The sequence below is a fragment of the Ziziphus jujuba genome, chromosome 10 (assembly GCF_031755915.1).
Source record: "Ziziphus jujuba cultivar Dongzao chromosome 10, ASM3175591v1".
Lineage (NCBI taxonomy): Eukaryota > Viridiplantae > Streptophyta > Magnoliopsida > Rosales > Rhamnaceae > Ziziphus > Ziziphus jujuba.
The window spans coordinates 8341363-8349646 of record NC_083388.1 but is presented as its reverse complement, the minus strand read 5'-3'; the positions used below and the strand labels follow the sequence as shown (position 1 = coordinate 8349646).

The window sequence follows — 8284 nt, the reverse complement described above, 5'->3', positions numbered from 1 at the left end:
ACGTTATGATATAACTAAATCTAAGCCAATAAAATAATAATATTTTTTATTAATTTGATAAATATCTTGGTAGATTATTATACACCTCTACATAATATGTACATCGTCGTTGAGCTTTCTTCTCTCCAAGGACCATCACATTAACTTTTTCTATAGGATTTTTCCTTTTGCAAAGACTTGCTGGAAAATGAAATGAATATGGTAACAAGCACTTGTAAGGTGTAGTATCTAAACCCTTATTTTCCCATATTCATCTTTTTTTAAATAAAATTCAGCATTATTAATGTTGAGCTTAAATATATGTTTATTGGTGTTTCCATTAAACGTAGTGGCAGCATCTACTGTTTCTCAACTACTACCCAAAAGAAAGTCTAATTTTTTTCACTTTCACTTTCTGGCTTTTTTTTTTTTTTTTTTTGGCTAACAAATAGGGAATGGGGATTTTAGCTGAGTTCAATCCCTAACCGCAAGATTAAACAAGTCTTTATTGGATCCTTATCATTTATATTTTGAGTTTAAACCATACATTATTTATATATATATATATATATATATAACATAATAATTATTGCAAAAACAATGCATATCATAATAAAATATACTTTTAATTCACACACTATGTGATACAATATATATATATATATATAACATAATAATTATTGCAAAAACAATGCATATCATAATAAAATATACTTTTAATTCACACACTATGTGCCCCACTTCAAATCAAATTTACTCACACTACATTTGGATGGAAGAAGGAAAAGGAAGATAAAGAATAAGTTTGATGGAAGAAAAGAAAAAGAAAGGAAAAACATAGTTTTTATTATAATAATTGACGTTTAGATGATTATTCATGAAAGGAAAAGAAAAGGAACTAAAAGTGACGAAAAAAAATACAGTTTATATTAATTTACAAAAATATGCTTCATACAAAATATTTCTATTAAATATCAAGAAGATAGTTTTGGAATATCATATAGATTCATTAAACCATCTTCCTTTCCCAACACGTCCTTTCAAATTTTAGCTGGAAAACTAAACTGGTTAAAATAAATAAACATTTTTATCTTTTTTGCCTTTCTTATTATTTGCTTTTCTTTCCATTTATTTTAGAGAGTTTTAATTGCATTACTAAACAAACTTTATAGTACTCTATCATAAATTTATTTTTTATTCTCATTTAAAATCACTACGAGGGGCATTTAATAATTGAACTTTTTTAATAACTTTTTTATACACTGTCATTTTTCCTCTTAAATCTTTTCATTTAACTTATACTATACCATATATTAGAGTTGCATACAAAATGGATATACAAATCACAAGAGCTCAAAAACATGAAAAAGTAATATGTATCTATTTTACTTTTTCATTTTGCAATGATTCGTTTTGTTAGGAATGTTCCTCAATCCAAAACAACCTAATTTGAGAAAAACCGAACCAATCTAATAACTAGTCGGTTTGGTTTTTTAATCCAAACCAAACCAATCTATACATAAAATTCAATCCAAACCAATTAAATTAGTAATCATTTTGAAATGGTTGGATGATTGTTTTTGGGCTTGTGCATTTAAAAAAACTTTATGAACTTTAAAAAAAAACTTTTGGGTTTTTTATTTTAAATTTTTAAGCTTTTCTATTATATAAAATATTTATTTTTCATTTTATGGTAGATTGTTTAAAAAAAAAAAAAAAGAACAAAAAATAGTAATATAAAAAAATACATAAATATTAAAACAAAAAACATAAGTTAAAATTTAATAATAATAATACATCAACCTTTAAGCTAATACAACAACAAGATAGAATGTATAGACAATAATATAAAATTTAAATATATATGATTTTATTTTATCTAATGGTTAATCAGTTCAATTTGGATTGGTTTAATTGGTTTTCATCCGAAAAATTAAGTCAAACCAAACTGATAATCGGTTTTTAATTTTGAAAATAGATTCAATCCAATTACATTAAAAAAACTGTTCCAAACAAATTGGATTATATTGGATTAGCCGTTTTCATCGGCTACATTTTGTTTTATATATATTATTTTGGTATGTTGCCAATGATGTTTGACTAGAAAAACATTCTCCTTGGTTACTCATGTTTATGTTTTTATGGATCGTGGTTCACTAAACTTCATCATCTTTTTTTTGGTTGAAAACTAAACATTTTGCACTTGTTCAGAAGTATAATCAATTTCAGATCAACTTAATTTATATTTTTCAGGCTTTTTTAATGATCATTTAGTTTCTCTCCACATTCTCCATTTTCCCCTTGCTTACTGGATTAATTTATTTTGATACGAGCAGCACTGTGGATAAGTCTTTAGTTAGAAGTTACAAAAGGAGTTTCAATGGCTTTGCAGCCAAACTTACTGATACTGAAAGACAAAGGGTTGCTGGTATATAAGTACTCCATCTCACTTTTCTCAGACTCTTATTGCCATTAATTTTAAAGAATTAACATATTTATATAAGTACACACATATACAAACACTTACATAGATTTATGTGTGTAATTAACAAGAAGAAATGCTAAACCTTAATTTGCAGATATGAAGGGAGTAGTTTCTGTATTCCCTAGTAGAAATCTTCAACTTCAAACAACAAGATCTTGGGACTTCATGGGTCTCCACAATGAAACCAAAAGAAATCCCACCGTCGAGAGTGAAGTTATAGTTGGTGTTCTGGACACTGGAGTTTGGCCTGAATCAGAAAGTTTTACCGACAAAGGTTCTGGTCCTCCTCCAAAGAAGTGGAAAGGCGTCTGCGCGGGTGGTGCCAATTTCACACGCAACAAGTATTTGCCTGTGTCCTCCTCTACTCTCAATACCATCTGGACTTCTGAGACACCTTTCATAAAATTTTTACAGCCCCTCACTTAGTCTGTTGCACATAGAAATCTTATCAATCATATGAAGCAATCAATCTTTATTTTACAGCAAAATCATTGGAGCTCAGATTTACAAATCAGCAGAAGTCTCAATTATTGACGCAAGAGATATAGTTGGACATGGATCCCATACAGCTTCGACAGCAGCTGTAAATGCGGTAAACGATGCTAGCTTCTTTGGAATTGCGAAAGGCACTGCAAAAGGAGCTGTTCCTTATGCAAGAATTGCTGTTTATAAAGTCTGCGATCTAGAAGGGTGCAGTTCATCAGGTATCTTGGCTGGTCTTGACGATGCGATTGCTGATGGGGTTGACATCATCACTATCTCACTTGGGGTAGTCTTGCATTTGCTTATGATGAAGATCGTATAGCAATTGGTGCTTTTCATGGATTGAAGAAAGGAGTATTGACTGTAAATTCCGCTGGCAACTCTGGTCCTGTGGATCGGTCTGTAGCAAGTGTAGCACCATGGATGTTGTCAGTAGCAGCAAGCAGCACAGACAGACGAATTGTAGCCAAAGTTGTTCTTGGCAATGGAAAGACTCTGCTTGTACGTCTTATTTGTCCCAGCATTTACTTCCATCTCTGCTACTATATACATATATATATATATATATATATGTTATGACTTGTCATGAAAACATGAACATATTATGTTATACAGGGCAATACAGTTAACGGTTTCACGATGAATGGTACAAGTTTTCCTCTAGTATATGGAGCAAAAGCTTCAAATGGTCGCTGCCCTGAAATTGAGGTCAGGTAATGGCATATTCCAATTAGCCTTCAGAAAAAATGGTAGAAGCACAGCAATAACAATAGAAGAAGATAAACTTTATGAATATTTGTAACATTTCAAGACCTGTTCTGAATCGTGCCTAAACCAGACTGCTTTGAAGGGAAAGATCTTGTTATGTGATCAATCACCGGATGGGGGTTTAGGTAATGCAACTGGTATAATATACTTGCAAACAGAGGCGGTTGATACTCCTTTCATAGAACCATATCCTTCATCAGGTTTAAGCTCTGAAGACTACACAGCTGTCCAGACCTACTATGATTCCACAAAGTATGAGTACTATATCTATCCCCATATTTAGGCAATGAAATCTATGAGGTTAATTGTGTTTGCTTATCCAATGTCATTCAAGGTTATTTATATTTTCTAGTTTTATAATAGGAACCCTCAAGCAAAAATATTGAAAAGATAATGAAAAGTGAAAGCATCATTGTGGTCCGCCTCTTTGGATCTAGAGAATCATTTTACAATCCAGTCCTAAATATAACCCGCATGCGATATTGTCCTTTTTGGGCTAGGAAATCCTCTTACAATCCAGTTCTTAAGGTTTTAAAAGACCTCACAAGGGAAATATATCCACACCCACTTATATGAAGTGTTTCGTTTTCCTTTTCAACCGATGTGGGACTTCACAATCATAGGTTTTGCTGCTCCTAGAATTGCTTCCTTCTCTTCATGGGTCCAAATGACATTACGCCTGATATTTTGAAGGTATATGTTTTTCTAAGAATCCATTTTTGTCATTTTGTTTCTTGTAGATCAATCCTTTTCATTTTCATGGAATTTTGCTATGTTTTACTTAATTGTTGTGCAGCCAAATATAGCAAATCCGGGGATAGATATATTGGCTGCTTATTCACCTGTAGCTATACCTTCGTCTTCCCTTGATGACACAAGGAGGGTAAAGTACAGTATAATATCTGGAACATCCATGGCTTGCCCTCATGTTGCTGGAGCAGCTGCATATGTTAAATCATTTCATCCTAATTGGTCTCCTTCCGCCATAAAATCAGCTCTTATGACAACTGGTATATATTTTCTCATTCATATGACTCATCAACATGTTACAATATGTTACTTACATTTTTGAGGTTATTAATTTTATGTTATTGACTTAATTAACAACCAATCTCATTGTAACTAATTTGTAACAAATTCTCTTTTTTTTTATTTTTTTTATTTTTTTTGGTTGGTTGTAGCTTGGGTCATGAATAGTACTCAAAGTTCTGATAGCGAATTTGGTTATGGAGCTGGGCATGTTATTCCCGTCAAAGCCACTGATCCTGGACTTGTGTATGAAATTGCTGAAGCGGATTACATAAAGTTTCTATGTGGCATTGGTTATACCGAGGACAAAATAAAGTTTATCTCTGGTGATTCTAATATCACTTGCCCCATAGTTTCTAATGAGCCGAAGTATCTGAATTATCCTTCTCTTGCCTTTCGAATTCAAACTAATGGGTCATTCAGAGTCCGGTTTCATAGAAGAGTGAAGAATGTTGGCCTTGCACCCTCTGTTGGATAATATGTAAAAAATGGGAGACTTGGATAAAATAGAAGAGGTAAAAGAAAGGAGAATAGCCGAGGCTAATTATAATCTGAAGGAAAAGAAGAGCTAAAAAAAACTAAAGAAGGAATATATGTAATTATTGCTCTTTTTTTATTTTTTATTCAAAATAAATTGGTCCAAACTTATATATAAGTTTAAAAGAGGCGATTCAAGGTAAACAACCTGCTTTGCTGTTTTCTTTTCAATACATGTAAAAGTACAGCTCATTTGAGTACACATGTCAACCTATTAACGAACTACTCAATATATTTAAAGCTAGCTTACGTATGGCAACTTTTTAGTAAACAATTTGATTTCCTTACATTAAATGCAAGACACATGTCACTTTTCTACTCTTTTAACCATGAAGTATCCAAATCAAACTTTTCCTCATGCTGCCGACTTTGATACAAAATTACAAATTATTTATTATTTACTTTTTAACAACGTCCACTTACAAAGTAAAAGTTACTGGAAATTCAAAACTCGATGTGAAAGTGGTGCCTGAAGTTCTTTTCTTCAAATCCCCGAACGAGGAGATGACTTTTAATGTGACTGTTAAAGGGTCTGTGGTTAATAATAGAACTATGATGTCTTCTTCAATCATCTGGTTTGATGGTACTCGTAGTGTCAGAAGTCCTACTGTCATTTTTAATTAAGCTGATGAAACTTCAGATCCAAATGGAAATGCATAATTATTATATGTATTTTTACTTGTTTTTAAGCATTCAGTAACATTTATGTTTCTCTACTGTATAAGTTGCATTTGCATACTACTATTGTTTGTTATATAAAAAAAATAATAATAATTTAAAGAAAAAACCATGAAAGAAGTTTAACATAGAACATCTTTTTTTTTTTTTTTTTCCCAACCAATGTGGAGTTTTCAAATGTTCCAATTAATAACAATATCTACTTTCCAAGAAATGGAAACCAATTTTGTCTTAAATTTTCTAAATGTTTGAGTGTAGATTACATATAATAGATTTGTAAACAAAGCCAGGCACTACCCAAAAAAAAAAAAAAAAGTTGTTCTATGTAGATTATATATATATGATGGGGAAGGTGCCCATCGCTCAGTAAGGATAAAAGAGTAAGTGATAATATCTGCATGTCCAAAGAATGCGCGTTTGACACCCACAAAGAGATGAATGCCTTACCTTCCATGGAAAAATTGTATATGCCTAGGAGAAAACTGCTGTGTGCATAATTTACTTATACATAATAATTATTGCAAAAATATATATAGCATTAATAATATTAAAAAAAATATATGTCATAATAATAGTCATTTTTTTTCATCTGCATTGATGTTACAATTTTTCATCATAAGAATAAATGTACTTTTCTTTTTTCTGAAAAAAAAAATAATAAATATACGTTTAAAACACACAAAATATCCCACTTCAAATCAAATTTATTAGATTCTCGTTTGATTTCCTTCTAAAAGAAAACAAAAAAAATTATTAGACATTTTTATTTTGTCATTTTAATTTCAATGGATAAATTTTAATTATAACTGCAACAAATAATTTGTTAAACTGTCTACTAAATTTATTTAGATATTTAAAATATTATTAATTAATATATTTTTATTAACTAAATATGAAAAATTAAATATTTAAATGAATCAATAAATTTAAAAAAAAAAGCATTTAAATGGTATTATATTATCTACCATATTATTTGATAAATAAATTTTAATAAATATTTTATATTATTCCAAAAATAGAAAAAGAAAAGAAGAATCAATCATAAATCGATTCTAATATTGCCCCGGATTTTAAAACAATGAAAGGTTGACCATAACCTCTATTTTTTTGGAATTTAGGCTGGCCTCCTTTGATTGCAGACAACCCCAAAAAAAAAAAAAAATGAGAAAAAAAAAAGAAAAAAATGAAGTTATTTGTCAGATTGTCATAAGTGGGATCCGCGCCCGATGTGTTAATAGTTAATATATAGGTTCTTGCTTCACTTTGCCATATAGATTTTTAATTAAAATCGTTAAAAATATTGCTTTTAATACTGACAACTAATAATTTACACCTCTGGTTCTATATGTGATTGTCAAAATAATGGCAAAAAGCAATATTTCAAAAAAAAAAAATTAAATATTACTGTAATTATTTCTAAGTTGCTATTTTTTCAATATCATATTTTTATTATAAAAAATATTAGTATAACCTTCTTGCATTTTGTTTTTGTTCCAATATAATATCATTTCTTAAAATTCTTATTGAGAAAGTTAGAATTTGACCCATTTATCATTTTTTGAACTTTTTCTCATTTCTACAATTTTTCCTTTTTTCTTTCCAAGAAATTAAAAAAAAGAAAAAAAAAACTGGTGCTAAAATCACCTCTTCGATTTATTAAAAAAGAAAAAATTAACGAGTTATATATAATGAGCATGAATGTTTTAAAGACTCAAACATAACTTTAAAAATTAAACTTATAAACGTTTAATACATTTGAAATTATTTATTTTTTTAAAAGAAAAAAATTTTAATTATGAATTTTTTATTTAAAAATACAAGTAACGAGTTAAATATAATAAGCATGATTGTAAAGCTTATCAACATTTAATACATTTGAAATTATTTTTTTTTTAAAGGAAAAAACTTTTAATTATGATTTTTTTGGGTCAAAATAATGACAAAAAGCAATATTTCAATTAAAAAAAATGTAAATATCACTGTCGTAGCCTCTAAGTTGCTATTTTTTTCAATAATACATTTTTATTATAAAATTAAATATCAATATATTCCTCTTACATTTTGCTTATGTTAATATAACAACATTTTTTAAAATTCTTGTTGATAAAGTTAGAATTTAACCCATTTACCTTTTTTTTGACCTTTTTTTTTTTTTTTCATTTCTACAATATTTCCTTTTTTTCTTTCCAAGAAATTAAAAAACGAAAAGAAAAAAAAATAAAACACTGGTGCTAAAATCCCCTCTCCAATTTATTAAAAAAGAAAAAAGTAACTAGTTATATATAATGAGCATGACTGTTTTAAAGACTCAAACATAACTTTAAA

General features: G+C 29.0%; 1 pseudogene; it reads left to right on the top strand.

Annotated features, from left to right (window-relative positions):
* The first annotated feature begins 1861 nt into the window (after window positions 1-1861).
* On the top strand, window positions 1862-5905 carry LOC107410884 (subtilisin-like protease SBT4.13; annotated as a pseudogene).
* The last annotated feature ends 2379 nt before the right edge of the window (window positions 5906-8284 follow it).